The sequence below is a fragment of the Lissotriton helveticus genome, chromosome 1_1 (assembly GCF_964261635.1).
Source record: "Lissotriton helveticus chromosome 1_1, aLisHel1.1, whole genome shotgun sequence".
Lineage (NCBI taxonomy): Eukaryota > Metazoa > Chordata > Amphibia > Caudata > Salamandridae > Lissotriton > Lissotriton helveticus.
In genome coordinates this window covers 675,985,436-676,003,391 of record NC_136057.1, presented here as the reverse complement: position 1 = coordinate 676,003,391, position 17,956 = coordinate 675,985,436, and the positions used below count along the sequence as shown (strand labels likewise).

The following is a 17,956-nucleotide window of genomic DNA, read 5'->3' as shown; positions in this document are numbered from 1 at the left end:
TTGATTTCGCCGGACCATTTAATATTATGCCAAATGTAAGTAAGTACTTGATAGTTTTAACAGACTACTATTCAAAGTGGGTTTGTTACAAATTCGTGACTGCTGTCACTACAGAAGTAGTCATTAATTATTTAAAAAAAGTTTTTGACAGAGAAGGACAGCCGAAAATTTTGGTGTCAGACAACGGTTCACAATTAGTTTCGAGCAGCATGAAAGAATTTCTGAAGATATCAGGCATTACTCAAGAAAAAACTCCTTTATACAGTCCAAAAAGTAATGGCCAAGTGGAGAGACTGAATAGATTCTTTAAAGAAGGAATTCAAATGGCAATTGCAAATAAAATGGATGTGAGAGAATTCATGAGAGTAAAAGTTAATACGTACAATAATACACCTAAAGATGCCACCAAACACACTCCGTTTTTTTTGATGAGAGGGAGAACCTGTAACAACATTATAACTCCTAAAATAGGTGGATGGAGTAGTGTTGCAACTGAATCCAAAGAGATAAATGATGAGGAGCTCAGAGTGAAAGAAAGCATTGAGAGAAAACAAAGAGCAACCAAAGCATATTGTGACATGGTCAACAGAGCAAAAGATAAATGTATAACACCGGGAGATTGGGTTTTAGTGAAGAAACCTGGTATGGTGAGAAAGGGAGAATCTAAATTTAGTAAACCTATGAGAGTTAGAAGGGCTACCAATGGTGCTGTTTTGGTTGAAGGTGAAGGATGGCGAAGTAAGGACCATGTAGTGAAACTTAAACCTGGTCAAGAGAATATAATAATGAAAAATGTAGATAACGATGAAAATAGCTTTGATGACAGTGTGCTAGAATGGGAAGATATGCCAAATACTTCATACCAATCTCATGCAATTGACAACCACAGATTTTCCTCGGAATTAGTTGATAGTTCCAGTTGTATCTCTGTTGATGAAAATGACTCTGCTATAACGCAAGATACCACTGTCTTGAAATCTAGGGATGTTAACACAAGAGCACCTACTGAAATTGCTAGTGAAATCAATTCTGAATCTATAGAGGGAATGTCTTCTAGAAGTGGAAGAAACATTAGTCTGCCCGCGAGATTCAAAGACTATGTAATGGATTAATTACATTGTATTGTTTTATTTTTCATGGGGAAAAAAGGGAGATGTTGTACCTTCTGTATGTTATGTGAAGGGGGGTTTGATAGCAGTATGTTTTCTACCTTCATGATCTGACATCATCATGTCAGATCATGGAATGTTCGTGTACTATTTATATGACGTCAGTCAACTGTCATGTTAGATGACAGCTGGCCGCTGTTACCACCTGTTGTGCCAATTCCGCTCCTTGCGGGTCCTTTATGTATTTAACTGAACCTATAATAAATACCAGTGACACCTACTTCGTATATTCTCTATCTGTCTCACTACACTTATGTCTGTACATTGCAAGCTTATGTCTGTGAGACCGGTCATCTGTGGAATTAACTGCCTTGTTGAACCGCTGTTTACCATGGCTGCTGAGATACTCCGTGACTAACCCTTATCAGACACTTTTCCCACTTCATAGATACGGTTGAAAAGGTCCAATGCTTCAGTACCCTGAGATTAATATAGTCTTGTTCAAAACCCTTGTAACATTTAAACAGGCTCCAGAACACAAAATCCAAGGAATTGCAGTGCTTCAGCAGCATCCGTGCCTGTCCGTGCCTTTCCCGCCCCCCCTCCCGCTGTCCGTGCCTTGCCCGCCCCCCCTCCCGCTATCCGTGCCTTTCCCGCCCCCCCTCCCGCTGTTGTGTAGCCAAATGTGAAAGACACGCCTTGGAAAAGTTTTGGCCTCAATCCTCATTGTTTACTTTGACATTGCAAGCTTATGTCTGTACATTGCAAGCTTATGTCTGTGAGACCGGTCATCTGTGGAATTAACTGCCTTGTTGAACCGCTGTTTACCATAGCTGCTGAGATACCCCGTGACTTACCCTTATCAGACACTTTTCCGACTTCATAGATACGGTTGAAAAGGTCCAATGCTTCAGTACCCTGAGATTAATATAGTCTTGTTCAAAACCCTTGTAACATTTAAACAGGCTCCAGAACACAAAATCCAAGGAATTGCAGTGCTTCAGCAGCGTCCGTGCCTGTCCGAGCCTTTCCCGCCCCCCCTCCCGCTGTCCGTGCCTTTCCCGCCCCCCCCTCCCGCTGTTGTGTAGCCAAATGTGAAAGACACGCCTTGGAAAAGTTTTGGCCTCAATCCTCATTGTTTACTTTGACATTGCAAGCTTATGTCTGTACATTGCAAGCTTATGTCTGTGAGACCGGTCATCTGTGGAATTAACTGCCTTGTTGAACCGCTGTTTACCATGGCTGCTGAGATACTCTGTGACTTACCCTTATCAGACACTTTTCCGACTTCATAGATACGGTTGAAAAGGTCCAATGCTTCAGTACCCTGAGATTAATATAGTCTTGTTCAAAACCCTTGTAACATTTAAACAGGCTCCAGAACACAAAATCCAAGGAATTGCAGTGCTTCAGCAGCGTCCGTGCCTGTCCTTGCCTTTCCTGCCCCCCTCCCACTGTCCGTGCCTTTCCTTGTTTCTTCCTGAAAGTAGCCTCTAGACAGATGTTTGCTCTGGTTCGGGGGAAAGTAGAAGCAATCGGAGTTTTTGAGAACATCTGTCTGGAAGGTAAGGTCCATCCTCCCTGCCTGTCTCTCCTGAGTCCGTCTTCTCCTCTGGTGCCCCTTCTTCCCACCATCAGATCACGACCCTTCGCCTCACCTACCCCTCCATCACTACACACAGTCCCCCGCTGCATCCCGTCTGTTATTCAGCTCTAGCCCCTGCCGAGCCTCAGCCAGGCTCCCTTCCGAGCCTCAGCCAGGCTCCCTTCCAACCCTCTCATCCTATCCTTCTCACATCTCCTTCACTTCGTCCCTCCTTCTCTCCACTACCCGGTTTCACTCAGCCATTCTTCCCTCTGCAGCCAGCTTGTCCGGCCCCCTTCCCTCAGTTCTCCTGCCGTTTCTTCTCTTCATCTCCTCCCTCGTCTCCCCCCTTCCATTCCGGCCCCTTCCCTTCGTACCCACTTCCTACGACCCTCCCTATCCCTACACCCAATAACTCTATCCCTCCCTCGTCCTTGTATACCACGTCCACCATCCGTCCTTGGCGCCCCACCCCCCTCCCTACGACCCCCTCGTCCCTCCTTCACCCCATCTCTTTTTGCCCACCATCCCTCATTCCCTTTGTCCCTCCACCCAGATCCCCTCACAGCTCGCCCTGTGCGGCGCTATCTTATTGTGTAATTGTAATGCTGTCACATACCTCTGCGAGTATATAATCTATGATACATAACTGTGGTTGCACCGTCCTTTAATCCATTGTGTCAGTGCCTGAAGTTGTCACATGCTTTGGGGAGAATAACGCTGAGGGGCTTACTTACAAGCCCCTTCCACCGCCAGTGCGTCACTTTTAAACATGGACAAAAGTGACGTAGGGGCGGCGCAAAGGAGCTTGTAATTAAGACGCCACACAGCAGCCACGTTATTAGACCAAGTCTGCAGTGTGTTTGCGTCTTCTTAAAACACTGTAAAATGAAATTATGTAATTTACTTGGTTCTATTGTAAAGCGGTCTGACAACTTTGGGTAAAGTTTACGCTATATAAAACTGCATTAAGTAAAATAAATACTTGCACCCATTCACAGCATAATCTGAAAAAGTGTGGGCAGAAGGTGAGGTGGGGAGCTAGAAGGGGGAAGGAAGGGAGAGAATCGGTGCTAGAAAAGTTTACGCTATATAAAACTGCATTAAGTAAAATAAATACTTGCACCCATTCACAGCATAATCTGAAAAAGTGTGGGCAGAAGGTGAGGTGGGAGCTAGAAGGGGGAAGGAAGGGAGAGAATCGGGTGCTAGAAAAACTCGAGGAAGATTACTTCATATAATTTTTTACACATCGTTTTATTTTATTTTAATTGTAACGGATCTTTGTGCAGAGTGCAGAGTGAGTGTGTAGAGTGCAGAGTGCAGAGTAGTGAGTGCAGAGTGCAGAGTAGTGAGTGTGCAGAGTAGTGAGTGCACAGTAGTGAGTTTGCAGACTACTGAGTTCAGTGTGAGTGCTGAGTGCAAAGTGAGTGTGCAGAGTAGAGAGTGCAGAGTAGAGAGTGCAGGGTAGAGAGTGCAGAGTGGTGAGTGCAGAGTGGTGAGTGCAGAGTAGTGAGTGCAGAGTGACTAGGGAGTGCAGAGTGACTAGGGAGTGGAGTGACTAGGGAGTGCAGAGTGACTAGGGAGTGCTAGGGAGTGCAGAGTGCTAGGGAGTGCGAGTGACTAGGGAGTGCAGAGTGACTAGGGAGTGCTAGGGAGTGCCAGGGAGTGCAGAGTGACTAGGGAGTGCAGAGTGACTAGGGAGTGCTAGGGAGTGCAGAGTGACTAGGGAGTGCAGAGTGACTAGGGAGTGCTAGGGAGTGCAGAGTGACTGCAGAGTACTAGGGAGTGCAGAGTGACTGCAGAGTGCTAGGGAGTGCTAGGGAGTGCAGAGTGACTGCAGAGTGACTAGGGAGTGCTAGGGAGTGCAGAGTGACTGCAGAGTGACTGCAGAGATTAAGCTAATGGCAATGTAAATGACAATGCCATGTATTTATCTGTTTTCAAAACCAACACATAAATACAAATTTTGTCATTTACAATGCCAATAGCTCTAACTTTTCCAAAGGCGAAACCATTGCATTGTAAATGCTTGTTATTATTCTCTAAGCAGCCCTGGCTCCCTTCCTGAGATGTGCCCAGGACCCTTCCGTGTGATCTATCACTACCAGCGTATCCAAGGAAATTATCTGTAATAATGAGTACTTTGTGTGTATGTTCAAAGCGGATTTTCATACTTTGGTACATGACAGGCAAGTCTACATACACCTAGGCAGGTGTATTGCTTCATCCTCGTGCTTCCTCATTCGCCATACAATGATTGTAATGGGAAATATAGCAGCATAGTTCTTGTGAGCTGGCTTCCTATCCAGTGGAGCTCAGTGACAATCAGTCAGCAAGTAAGCTGTAGGCCAAACCAGCAGCCAAAGCACTGGAGGCAAAGAGGCTTGCAATCCAAGAATTGAAACTGGTCTTAGAGGAGACGAAGGTCAGCATAGGACTCCTGCAGTCCAAGGAAAATGGTGGCTGTAAAATTCAGGTGTCTAAAGGGTGGTCACAGATCCCTCACTTCCCTAAAGGTATTGTGCCTAGCTTTGTAGTGGAGAATGACATTGACAAATGGTTAGCCTCCTATAAAAGTTCACTAAGAATATGTAGCGTGGTGGCAAAACTTGGCACCTAGGCAAGCTGGCAACACCGATGTAGAGCTCCCGCCAGTGTTCGACGACTGGGCTTTCTCCTGCCTCTCTGGCAGGGTGCCACCACTTGGAAATGAAGTGTTTACCACCTTGGGGCTGCCCCTGGTAGCAAGGAGGCCTGACTTGCTCAGCAGCACTGCCCAGTGCCATCCATGTGGGCTTCCTGCAGTGTCTATTCCTCCTTATCCCCTGAAATGGTGGGTGGAGTGCATAGCAGGCAACGGGGGCCTGTGGAGCCCTGAACCACCCACGACTGCCGCAGCATATTTGACATATAAACAAGGACCCCACTGGTATTATTTTTAGACAGTTACATTGATATGCAAAAGCAGTACATGAACAGGAATAAGGAGACTCAAATCGATTTATAAATGTGCTTTAGGCATCATATATTCCAAAAAAGAAAGTGAGAAAACAGTTGTAGCAGCACTGTACAAGAAAACAGACCCAAATTGGACTTGGTGCAAGGTATGCGATTGTGACATACGGATAGCGACACAAGTGACAATTGTGATCAGCTGGGACGGTGCGTGAGGTGCAGTTTGTGCAAATATATACAGTGAATCAGAACGACGAGGTGGCTCATATGGCAATACAAAGGACTTTTGTTAATAAATTGTTCTAGCTATCAACCGATTTCTTATTTGGCCAAACCGCTAGCTAACAGACTTAAACTAGTCCTCCTGTGTCTTGTCCACCCAGACCAAGTTGGGTTTGTCCCCACCGCTTGTCAGCATCCCAACTCTGCACCCGGTTTTGACCACCAATGTCCATGCCTAACGTACCTCTCATTGACTACTAAAGACAAACCCCACTGTATGTGCATAAGCATCCCTAGGATGCAATGTCTCACTTCTGGCAGGGGGGGGGGGACCCAACTGGACACCACTCGAATCTAAAGGTCTAAATCAACTCTCTGACCTGATTAAGGATGGGGAGTACAAATCTTTTGCTGATGCCCAGGAACAATATGTTTTGCACTCAGTGACTGCAGCATTGTCTGATGGAAATGAGGCACTGACAAAGGGACAATGTCCAGACTATACCAGATATTGGTACAGTAACTATACTCCATTCCGCTGTCATATAATTTGCGGTAATGGTGGTCGGAACCAACCAACCCACACCCTATTCTACATGTTTAAGGACAAGGCGGGACCCTTACAATATCCTTTACTGCACTCCCAAGACCAGCACCAACAGTTGTTGTTTTTTGTCAGGCTTTCATCATGCCTCGGATCCCCTTACCCTTGGAAGTATGACATGATTACCTGTTGTTTTACACTTCTGGTTATGCTGTATATTGTAGCACTTGTCGATATTACGCATTATCAAGTTTCACTTCCCATATCTTTTTTAATAAAGTATAGTTGAACTAAAAGAGAATGAGTAGAGAAATCCATCAGCACTGGGAGAGGCCTTACTGCATGAGTTAGTACCTACATTGGGGAGGTATAAACTCCTGAATCAGAGGGTATAGGTGACTCATACACTCCCATGAAGGATTCCCTAGTGCATACATTTGGGCTTATACCTGAGAAATAACAGAATAGAGTCCAGGACATACAAAGATTCACTAAATCCTGTGCTGATTTTGTAGAGGGCTCAGTAAAATCACTTTAACGCCTTGATAACTATGGCCCCCTTTCCAGAAAACTGGAAAGACTGCGAGGCCTGACTACTCAAAAAACCCTTGGCCGACCACAACGAGCTAAAGAACTACCATCCCATCTTACTGCTCCCATTCCCCACCAAAGTCCTGGAGAATGCCATCAACCTCCAATTCACTGAACACCTGGTGAGAAACAACCTAATGGACCCCTCCTGCTTGGCCGAGCAGGACTGGTCGTTTTCCCTTCCCGCCAGCGGCTGCAGCGGGGAAGGGGATATACATTTGGCGTGTTTGTCAGATGCCATCCAGGAATGGCGGCTGCCGTTCTGTCCCCTCCATGTTCCTGCCCTTGCCTGCGGCTTTCCCCGAACGTGTCTGGTTGTCATTCTTCGGGGTTAAAGAATGACTATTTTGATCACCTGGTGAAGCAGCCTGATTGCTGGAGCCTTCCTTCTGGGTTCTTCCCTGTAAAGCTAAGGACCCTGGGTGGATTGGTAAGCTTAGGCATCCAGGTCGGATGTGCTAAGTATATACTCACCGTTTTTTGTTTAATTTACATTTCTTGTTAGACTTTCGTGTCTATTACATGCTGGATTGGAAAAGGATTAATTTGTTGCTTAGAGAAAAAGGTGTGCTGGGTACTAGCGAGAATATATGAGAGTAGTTAGCATACCTTCTTGTGCTTAACCTTTTGTGTGTTCTCGTTTCAGGTATCCCTTCCACTGCTGCTCCCTCCCTTTCCTTCCCTCGCTTGACTACCCCTATGCTCTGTGTGTTCTTCACTAGTCAGAGTGTGGGGAAGTCAGGAGGTAGACCCCTTTAAGCATCACCCTGATCCCGAGGAGCTCGACCGGATCGTGACAGCTTCCACATGCCCTGCAAGATCTTCAAGTGGCTCTGCATCAATTCCAGGAAAACGGTAATGCAGGCCCTCATCACCAGCCTACTGGACTACAGCAACGCACTTTATGATGGCACCACCACCAAACTCGTGTAAAGACTACAGTCGAACCAGGACTCAGCAACTAGACTGATCCTCAACCTACCAGAGAGAACCCACATCACCCAACCCCTAAGGGCCTCCACTGGCTCCCAGTTTAGAAGAGATGCCACTTCAAGCTCCAGACCAATGCCTACAAAGCTCTCCATGACCAAGGACCTGCCTACATGGACCACCACATACATCAACCACCAGCCACACAGGAACCTCTGCTCAGCACACCTCGCCCTCACAGAGATACCACGATATGCCACAGCCGCACTGGATGACGCTCCTTCACTCACCTCACCACCACAGCTCGGAACACTCCGCCCCTCCACCTCCGCACTGCACCATCGCGGATCAAATTCACGAAGGGACTCAAAACTTGGCTTTTCGACTAAGACTAGCAGCTAGCACCGGTGACAGGCTAGGAGACTAGGTGAGAGCCTACATTGTTGGCTATCCCCACTGTATTAATTGAGATATCAGTGAGTGGCAAATTAGGGAACTCTGAAGCCTTCAAGGCACAATAGGTAGCACCTATGCCTAGTAGGAAGTCAGTCACTTTCCCATTTATTTTAAATGAGACATAGGGTCAGCCTGGGAGACGGGTTCTGAGAGCGTTCTGTCATATATCCCCTTAATTTGGAGTATTTCTCCTACATTGCCGAAATCTGGTGCCATCGGGCGGTAGGTGATTCCCTGGTGACACCCGGAGGGGTCAGCAGAGGTTGATGCAGGATCCGGATGGCAAGTTGCCCGTGGTGTACAGCGGAGCGTCGGCGTTCAGCTAAAGGACCTTGGCCACGATCGGCCAGGAGGGGTGCCTGTGACTGGGCCTCGCATTCTGGACCCAGACATCGGTGCACGCTATGCACCCACAGAGAGTGGTGCGAGGCGGTGTGTGAAGAAGCCGGCCCCCGAGACATAGGGAGCAATGAGTGGTTTCACCTGTGAGGATAAGGGCCTCTCCCGCCACAGTGGAGCGCCGGTGAGCGGTGGTAGGGCCATGACCGGGATTGGCCAGGCGGAGCACCTGTGACTGGGCCTTGCTTGCCCAACTGGGATATTTGTGCATGCCGTGCCCCACAGGAGGGTGGTATGGGGCAGCGTGCGGAGGAGTGGGTCACTGAGAAGCAGAGGGCAGCGAACAGTCTGGCCTGTGAGGATCTAGGAGGAGATGCACACTTAGACTGCGGCCAAGTCGGGATGTGCGCTGTCCCTTGAACGTCAGAGAAAATGGTGCAGAGGCACCCGCAGGTAGACCGGCTCCAGTTTTGATTGAGTAAGGCCCACGTGGGCCCCCAACAAGATGTTGAGGTGGTGCCGGCAGCCGTCCGGAGGCAGACATAGCGGCTGGAGGGCCTAGCAGGCCTGAAGTGAGCCATAAGACAGGAGGAGGCATCTGGTGGGAGCCTGTTTGGTCACCGGCCCACGATTGGACAGCCGGTGTGCGTAGGGAAATGCAGGTGAGGGTCACCCCGGCTAGCCGTACTAGTAGAACCACATCAGGAAGTGGTGGCACTGTTTGGGAGTGTGCTGTAAGAAGGAGCATGCGTGTGGCGCAGCTGGGTGTACCTGGTCACAAGCATTCGTCGCAGGAGTGCGTTGGTGATGCCCTTCAGATTGGAGGGGCGGCGTGGAGTCCCGGTGCCTTGGTGACCGTGGAGCGGTAGGAGTGGCCCCCCTGGTTCCACTTGTAGAAGTGAGCGGCGTGGGAGCGGCCTGGGGCCTGCAATTGTGGGCTGTGGAGGAGAGGACTGGTGTTGGGCTGAGAGGTGCTGCAGGGGGACCTCGTGGGGCAGGTGGGTGTACAGTGGACATGCCTGGTTGTGTACAGGAAAATGAGACGCACAGGTGCAGCTCCAGGGCCTCCTCGCAAGCGGTGGGTGCCAGCGACACTGATCCACCACTGCAGATGGGGGAGAGGACGACTCTTGAGGATCGCCTCGATGCTATACTGCAGGCCTTTGAGCGCTCTAGCACATCCATGGAAGCCAAGTTGGACAAGGTGGCTCTGGACCTCAACCTGCTGCATGCTGACCATCTGAATTTGAAGGATCGGGTCGCTGCTGTAAGGAAGTTGCTGAATTGAAGCCCGCCACGAAGTTCCAGGAAACACAGAAGAATACCCATGAAGTTCGGATCTGATATCTTGAGGACCGCATTGAGGATGCAGAGGGCCGCTTGTGGCGGAACAATATCCGGGTGATTGGGCTGCCGGAAGGTGCGGAGGACCAAGACGCAGTCACCTTCTTGGAAAACTGGCTTAAAACCATCTTACCACATGCAGAATTCTCCACATTCTTCACCATAGAACGGGCGCATCGTGTCCCAGGCAGAAAGCTGGCCCCCAGTGACAGGGCACGTCTTCTCATCTTTAAACTCCTCCACTTCAGGGATCGGGATGTGATCCTCTGGGAGACGAGGAAACTGGACGACATCCAATATGAAAACGAAAAAGGTGTTGTTTTTTCCTAACTGCAAAATGAAAGTCCAGCACCAGCGGGGTATGTCTTGACGATTAAATGACAGCTTCAGCAGCTCAGTCTCTCCTATTCATTGATGTTCCCGGCCAGACTCTGTGTCGTCTCTGATGGGCAGTCCAGGTTCTTTGACACGCCTCAGGTTGTTTGGGACTGGCTGAAGACGTCGGGTCAGTATTCTGGTCCAAGAACCATGGGCACTGCTGCGACATGGTCTGGGGAAGGAGGTGGTAGAGGATCCCGGAAGGCGGTTCCTGGGGTCAGTAGCAGGGCCTGGCCTGGACCAGATCCCTAGAGAACGACAGGAGGTGTTTTGCATTACGGAGCAGATGGCACCGGAGGACAAAGTGGACTCTTGCTTTCATTCATTGGGACGGGGGCTCCTTGATCGCAGACTCATCTGATAAGGTGTCCATGAGAATGCCAGACGTTATTTCCCAGACGGCACATAGTATTGTATGAAAATGGCTGTCTTGGAAATACATTTCTGGGTCCTGCTGTTTGAATTGCTGTGGGGGGGGTATTTTTAATGTTCCTAATGTCTGTGTGCTATCATGAATCAGGATGGGGTGGGGCTGGTGTGTTTGGAGTGTCTCTGCGTCCTGGGGGGTTTGCTGTTCTTGGCTTTCAGATCTATGCTGTGACAATGCATTATTAGTTGACTTGTGGGGATTATGAGACCATACCCTGCATGGCTACACAACCCCCTGTTTTCCTCATCTCTTCGGGGCCAGTAGGACATGCGGCTAGGTTGCTGTATGTTGTGTTTGGATGACACCTCAATATTCTGGGTGTTGCACTTACAAGGTTTCTTCTTTCCTTGTTTGGTTTTTCCCGTTTCCCTTTTCCTGCGGGAATCTGTGGGAGGGACATTGGAATTGTTGTTGTACATGTCCGACTGCTAATTAGTAGGATCCGAGAGGGGGGATTGCTATTCACTATTGTTCACTTCCCTTAGCTCTGCCATGGGTCATGTGATACTTACCTAGAATATCCGGGGTCGCCGCACACCTTCCTGTAGGTATGCAGTGTACTCCTATCTAAAACGTCATAATGTGTATGTGGCGTTATTGCAGGAGACACACCTAAACGCCATAGAAGTTACCCGATTACAGCGTAGGTGGAGGGGTAAAATATATGCCATGGATTACTCCATGTTTTCTAGGGGGGCTTTTATCTGGATACACCCTGGGACACATCACCCGGGGGAGAGGGTGTACTCATTTTTTTCAGTACCTCATAATCTACATGTTCGACTCGATAGGTTCTTTGGGTCCCCCTGCCTCCTTCCATATGTCTCAAAATCGGAGTATTGGGGGCACACACACTCCAATCACAACCCTCACTGTGTTGTGTTGGCCTGCGAGGGTGGGAACCCGGGAGTCCCTACATGGAGGCTGCAACCAGCCATGCTTGAGGATTCGAATTTTCGGAAGGCAATTGGATAGGCTATAGGAGACTACTTTGCGTTCAATGTGGGGACCGCCTTCTCCTCGCTAGTGGAGTGGGCGGCTATGAAAGTCACCCTGAGAGGGAAGTGTTTGGGACTGGGCTACGGGCTGCGACAGCAAGTGGCATAGGACCTGCTCGATGTAGATAGGCGTCTGTTGCCGTTGGAGTCTAGGGTGGGGGTAGATGCTGGGGGATTGGCCGACCTGGAGGAGGCGTGCAAGAAACACACGGAGCTCCTGGACCGGCAGCGCTGCCTCAACTTTGCATCACACTCCTCTTCAATACAGCAGTTCTTAGAGGGACTTCCCTTCCCAGTGCTGTCGACGGAACAGCAGATGGAACTAGATGCCTCGCTCACTCTAGATGAGGTTAGGGGTACAATGCGGGCTTTGCCATCTATGAAGGTTCCTAGCACCGACAGCTTTCCCTATGAATTTTATTAGACATATGCTGACCCCCTAAGCCCACAGCTCCTTAAGGTATACACAGAGGGGCTCAAGAGCCTTGATCACACTTCCCAAACTGGATAGGAGCACCACCTCCGCAGGGGCCTATCGCCCCTTGGCGCTCCTGAATAGGGACTATAAGAATCTAGCAGATATCCTGGCAAATCGGTTAGAACCACTGATCCCTCAATTGGTTCACCAACAATAAAATGGGTTTGTACCGGCCCGTAGCACGTTGCTTAACATACAGTGGCTGTACCGGGTGATGTGCTGTGCTACAATGGATTGGCCAACGGCCCGTTGTGTTGTGCTGGAGTTGGAGAAGGCCTTTAACACAGTTGAGTGGTCCTTCATGTTTGCTGTGCTTCATCGATTAGGACTTGGGCTTTACATCCTAAGCCTTATCGGATTACTGTACGGGGCTCCTACGGTTCAGGTGCGGCTAGGGACTCTCTCCTCTGACCCTATATTGATTGAACAGGGGAGTCGCCATAGGTGTCCCCTCTCTCCTTTGTTCTTTGCCCTGGTGATTGAACTGTTAGCGATGACACTACAAAAATCGGCACCGGGATGGGGGACGACATTTTGTTGTACGTTAAGGATATTCAGGCAATCCCACGAGTCATGCCTGCCACACTGAGGTCTTTTGCCTTTCAGTCTGGGCTAGGTGTGCACTGGGGCAAATCTTCCTTATACCCCTTTAATCCTGGTACGGAAGATCAGGGTCGGGAGGTGGACGGGACGGTAGTGCAATGGCATCTGGTAGTGTTCAGATATTTGGGGTCCGTATTTACCATAATGATCGGGATCTTATGGACGGTAACATCACAAGGGCGGTCACAGCGCTTAAGTCTCAGATTGAGTTCTGGAAGACGCTTAACCTTTTGGTTATAGGTAGGGGGGAGTTAATCAAATTGGTCATGTTGCCACATCTCCTTTAGTATTTTGCTAATCTACCGCACTACCTACCTGTGACCTTCTTCCGCTCGGGAGAGCGCTGGATAGTGGAATAGTTTAATTTTCTATTCCAACTCCAGCCCACGTTGACAGTAGGGAAGGTGTTGGATAGAAAATTGAACTATTCCCTATCCAACAGCGCCCTCCAGCGAAAGTCGCTGCAACGACTTTCGCTGTAATCCCGCGTTGTAATGGCAGTGCGGGGTAATCCCCGCGTTGTTATGGCTGTTCCCCGGATTTGAGATGCCAGGAAATAATGTTCTAGGTTGGGTAGAGCCAGACCCCCTCAAACAAGGTAGGTACAACTTCGCCTTTGCCACCCTGCACTGCGAGTTATTCTAGATGAAATCCCTAACAATCCTCTTCAGAACGAAAGTCGTTGTAACGACTTTCGTTTTTCGTTGTAATCCCCGCGTTGTAATGGCATGCGGGGTAAAAGCCTGCATTGTATTGACATACAACCCTCAAATCCAGTGGGTGGCGAAATGGGTGGGAGAACTACACTTATCTGACTCGGCAGAATGTGACCCTCCGTACTCTCTGGACAAGATCCTCTCCCTATTTCACCCTTGTAACAGATCGAACTAACCTCTACCTTTAATGGTCCCTGATGGAGCGGAAAGTTTTCCGTAGGGCGCTCCATCTCACTAGACAGGTCACACCATACGCGCTGCTTGTGACCATATTAGGTATGCCGACCGTGCAGGGATGCGTACAGAGTACCGACCTTCCAGACTGGGTGGTGGCTAGTAAAACTAGCCTAGGGGACCTAAACGGAGTGGGCGCATTACAGCCATTCCTGGCTATCACAGAAGAAGACGGAGTTTCCCCATGCCAATTTCTAAATCATGCCTCCTGGACGGATGTATGTCGTTACAACGCATGCTTTTTCCACGCATGCCTTTACAACGCAGATTTTACAACGCAAGTCGTTACAATGACTTGCGTTGGGGGGCGCTGGATAGTGGAATAGTTTAATTTACTATTACAACTCCAGTCCCCGTGGATAGTAGGGAAGGTTTTGGATGGATGGATGACGGTACCACGCGTACTTTTACAACGCGTACCGTTACAACGCTACTTTTACCACGCAAGTTGTTACAACGACTTGCGTGGAGGGGCGCTGGATAGTAAATTTTTTAATTTACTATTCCAACTCCAGTCCCCGTGGACTCTAGGGAAAGGAGTTGGATAGTAAATTAAACTATTTACTATCCTGGAGCGCCCCCCCAGCGCAAGTCGTGGTAACGACTTGCGTGGTAAAAGTAGCGTGGTAACGGTACCGCGTTGTAAAAAATGCGTGGTTACCGTTGTATACCGTTTTGGATAGTAAATTAAACTATTCCCTATCCTACAGCGCCCTCCAGCGTAAGTCATTGTAACGACGTGCGTTGTAATACCTGCGTTGTAAAGGTACTGCGTGGAAAAAGTTTCGTTGTAAAGGATGTTTCCCCTCCTGGACGGCCGCGATGAAGCGCTGGTGGGGAGGAATCGCAAAGGAGCCTCTGACGCATCTCCTAATGCAATATATGCATTTTACGGGTACGGGACACTACCCAGTGAAGTGGTTTGCGGAATCGATCAGGGAGCATACTCTAATGGACTTAATGCCATTGCGAGTTAAGTGGGAGGCAGACCAGGGGAGGCCCTATTTGGAAAAGGAGTGGTCCGTGGTCCTGGAGAGTCCCAAGCAGGTCCCCAGAAATGCCCGTTTTAGGTTAATCCAATTCTACATTGTCCACAGGGCATATCTCTCCCCGGACAAAATAAATTGATATTTTCATAGACAGGAAGCATGCTGCCCATGCTGCAAGCTGGCGAATGCTGATCTTTTACACATGCTTTGATCCTCCCTCGATTTGCATGCTTACTGGGGGGGGGGGTGCTTGGGGCATTAGCCACTTGCACGGACATTGCTGTGCCACGGACAAGGGAGACATGTATCACTGGCATATTTCCAAGAAACAAAAAGCATAAAGCATCCACCCGGTTTCTGGATCTATGTTTCATTGTGGCCAAATGATTGATTACCCGTAGGTGGAAGGCAGAGGAGCCCCCTCCGATGAAGGCTTGGTTCCCCTCCATGCTGTACTGGATGAAGGCGGAGGCGGTTTCCCTGTTACGGGAGGATATGCTGGATTTGCATAAATTCCCTATTTCCGCTGCATGAAATGCTATGCTGTGTGTGTTACAGGGGTTGTTGGTGCTATAAGGCCCATTGGATGTTCCCACTCTGGATTTATAGTGTGTAATACATGGGTAGACCTATGGCCCGAGTTTCACGTTGATGTGTAGACAGAGTCCCTCGTACCCCAAACTGGACGGTCATTTCTCCTAACAGTCATGTTGTGCACCCATATGATAGTCAACAGGTTCCTGTTTTGTGACAACTGGGATCTGTGTTCCCTTTCCTACCTCTGTGTGGCTCTTGTTTCTCCTCCTACCCCCCTTACCGATAGCATTTTCCATGTTATGTGTTTTTGATAAAATTGTTTGACTGCATAAACAGATTGATGTGATATGGCGGAGTGAAGCCATAAGAGCCGTGCTTATGTACTTGACGGGTATTGCACAGTTGAGTTATAATGTGATTGAGCAGCATTGTTGACAGAGGGAGGAGGTTATACGATTGATGGGATATGCCAATTGTCGTTATCAGTTGTACATAATTTAACTGATATAACCATGCCGCTGAGCTGTTGATTTACGATTTGGACCTGCTACTTACCTACTGGTTCTGTATGATAATTACTATGATGGTATATCGTTTTATATTCATGTGCACTTAGCAAAAAAAAATCTTTAATAAACAGATCAAACAAAAAGCAAAAACAGGGACCGTGATGTCATTATAAAATTACTTTCCCTCGGGCCATCCTAGTACTAGGTGGTATTCGCAGGTAGAGGAGCATGCTGTGAGTTGTGCTGGTCTGGCACAAACTGAGGTACTATGTCAATCAGTCTTGTGTGGCTAGGTCTGTTAGGACATTCATTCTTCAGTGCGCATCTCACCCACAATAAAAGCAGTCCCTCTGACCCTGCATTTGCTGGCACCCTCTCCCTTGCCCTGCACCTCCCATTCCTTTTCCTTTAGGCTGAAAATGTTGCATATGCGGAACCTTCAGCCTCTCCTCAGTTAGTCCTCTCTTTTTGTACTGACAACTTACAAACTGGTTTGCAACTGTGACTAACTCATTCAAATATTTACTCTGCCAACCCGCACAAACGCTAAATGTTTTTTTTCTCCAGTTTTGTATAGCGTGAACTCAACCCGAAGGTATCAGAGCGCTTTAAATGAGCACCAATGGCATTACAGACAGACACATTCATTTATAGGCACGGGATAATTAAGTGATTTGCCCAGAATCACAATATGTTTGAGCCTCCCACCAGACTCGAACATGGTTTCTTAGTTTCAAAGTCGGCCGCCACCTTAAAGGGCAACACTTGGACGAAAGCAACTGGTACTGTTTGCTTGGCATTCATAGAAGTATCTTTTATCCCTGAGTGCTGCTCAAAAACCACCCTAAGGCGACCTAAATAATCTGCTGGTGATTTATTTGCATTTAATGTGCAATTATTTACAGTAGCGTCCGGCATTGCTCGCGGGTGGGGGTTGGCTCAAGGGGGCATGGGATGAGGGATTTGCAGGGGTGTAGCCGGGGCATCGCTGGGGTGTCGCGGGGAAATAAAATAATGACATAAATAAAACTAAAGTCACCTTTCTGCTGGGTCCCACGTCTTCTCTGCTCCTGCTCCTGGTCTCCTGCTCTCCTGACTCAGACAGGAACAGGAAGCAGGCAGCCAGGCTCCCTCCACTAAGCCAATCAGCAGGGTTGTGATTGGTCAGGACAGCACCCAGCCAGGGGCGGGCATGTTCTCCAGGCAGGCTGCCTGCATGGAGAAGGGTATTCGGTGGCCTGAGAGGGCCGACCAAACAGTTGTTGCACACTCAGGAGTGGGCAAACCACTCCTCCCCCGCCAGCCCCGCCGACCCGCCGGCCTGCAATGCACAAAGCAAACTAAAAGTTATTACCATTCTATGTTTTGTCTTTCTCGCGCTGCAAGAAAGCAGTGGGTGGACGCTCCTCCACCCTAGTGGAGGAGCCGCCCCTGATTATCCTTCCCCTGTCTTCCATGAAAAGACACACTTTAGTAACCACGTCCACTATTTGGGTGCGTGTATCTTGCAGACCTTCTATATTGTCTGGTACCTTGTCTGGCCGAAAGCCGGGAGTCTTTTGCGCATATCTGATGGCAAAACTGCTGTTAGTAATCGATTTAAACTGCCCAAGGAGGGTTGTAAGAGCTAAAGATGGTCACTAGTTCCTCCTAGAACCGTTGGAGTACTTCTCTAAAATTGGGAAACTTCTTAACTAAATTCCTGAGGTTTCTTAGGTGTCCAAGGGACATGCACCATCACTTAGGCACCGTTCGCAATTGGTATTTACCTCAGTTGAGCCTGGAGATCATCCCGTTTGTCTCACATGACGGACGGAGAGTGTGAGCAGCAGCTGGAGACAAGATAGGGGTCATTTGTGACTTTGAGATAAGGTGAGGATTTTGGTAGGTTCGTGCTCAAATCGTCGCTTCGTAATAGAGCCCCCGGCAGGAACAGAAATTCCATTAGCTTTCTTCAGTTTAAATGTCTTACGGCCTTCAGAATGGTGATTAAACGGCTATTATTT

At 48.6% G+C, this 17,956-nt stretch overlaps 1 protein-coding gene across 1 annotated transcript in view; it reads right to left on the bottom strand.

Moving 5' to 3' along the window:
- LOC144762664 (uncharacterized) overlaps window positions 1-17,047 on the bottom strand; it is a 54,810-nt gene extending 37,763 nt beyond the window's left edge. The window contains exon 1 of the mRNA XM_078647904.1: window positions 16,990-17,047. The gene's annotated coding sequence lies outside the window, so the exon portion shown is untranslated. The remainder of the gene's footprint in view (window positions 1-16,989) is intronic.
- Window positions 17,048-17,956: the final 909 nt, after the last annotated feature.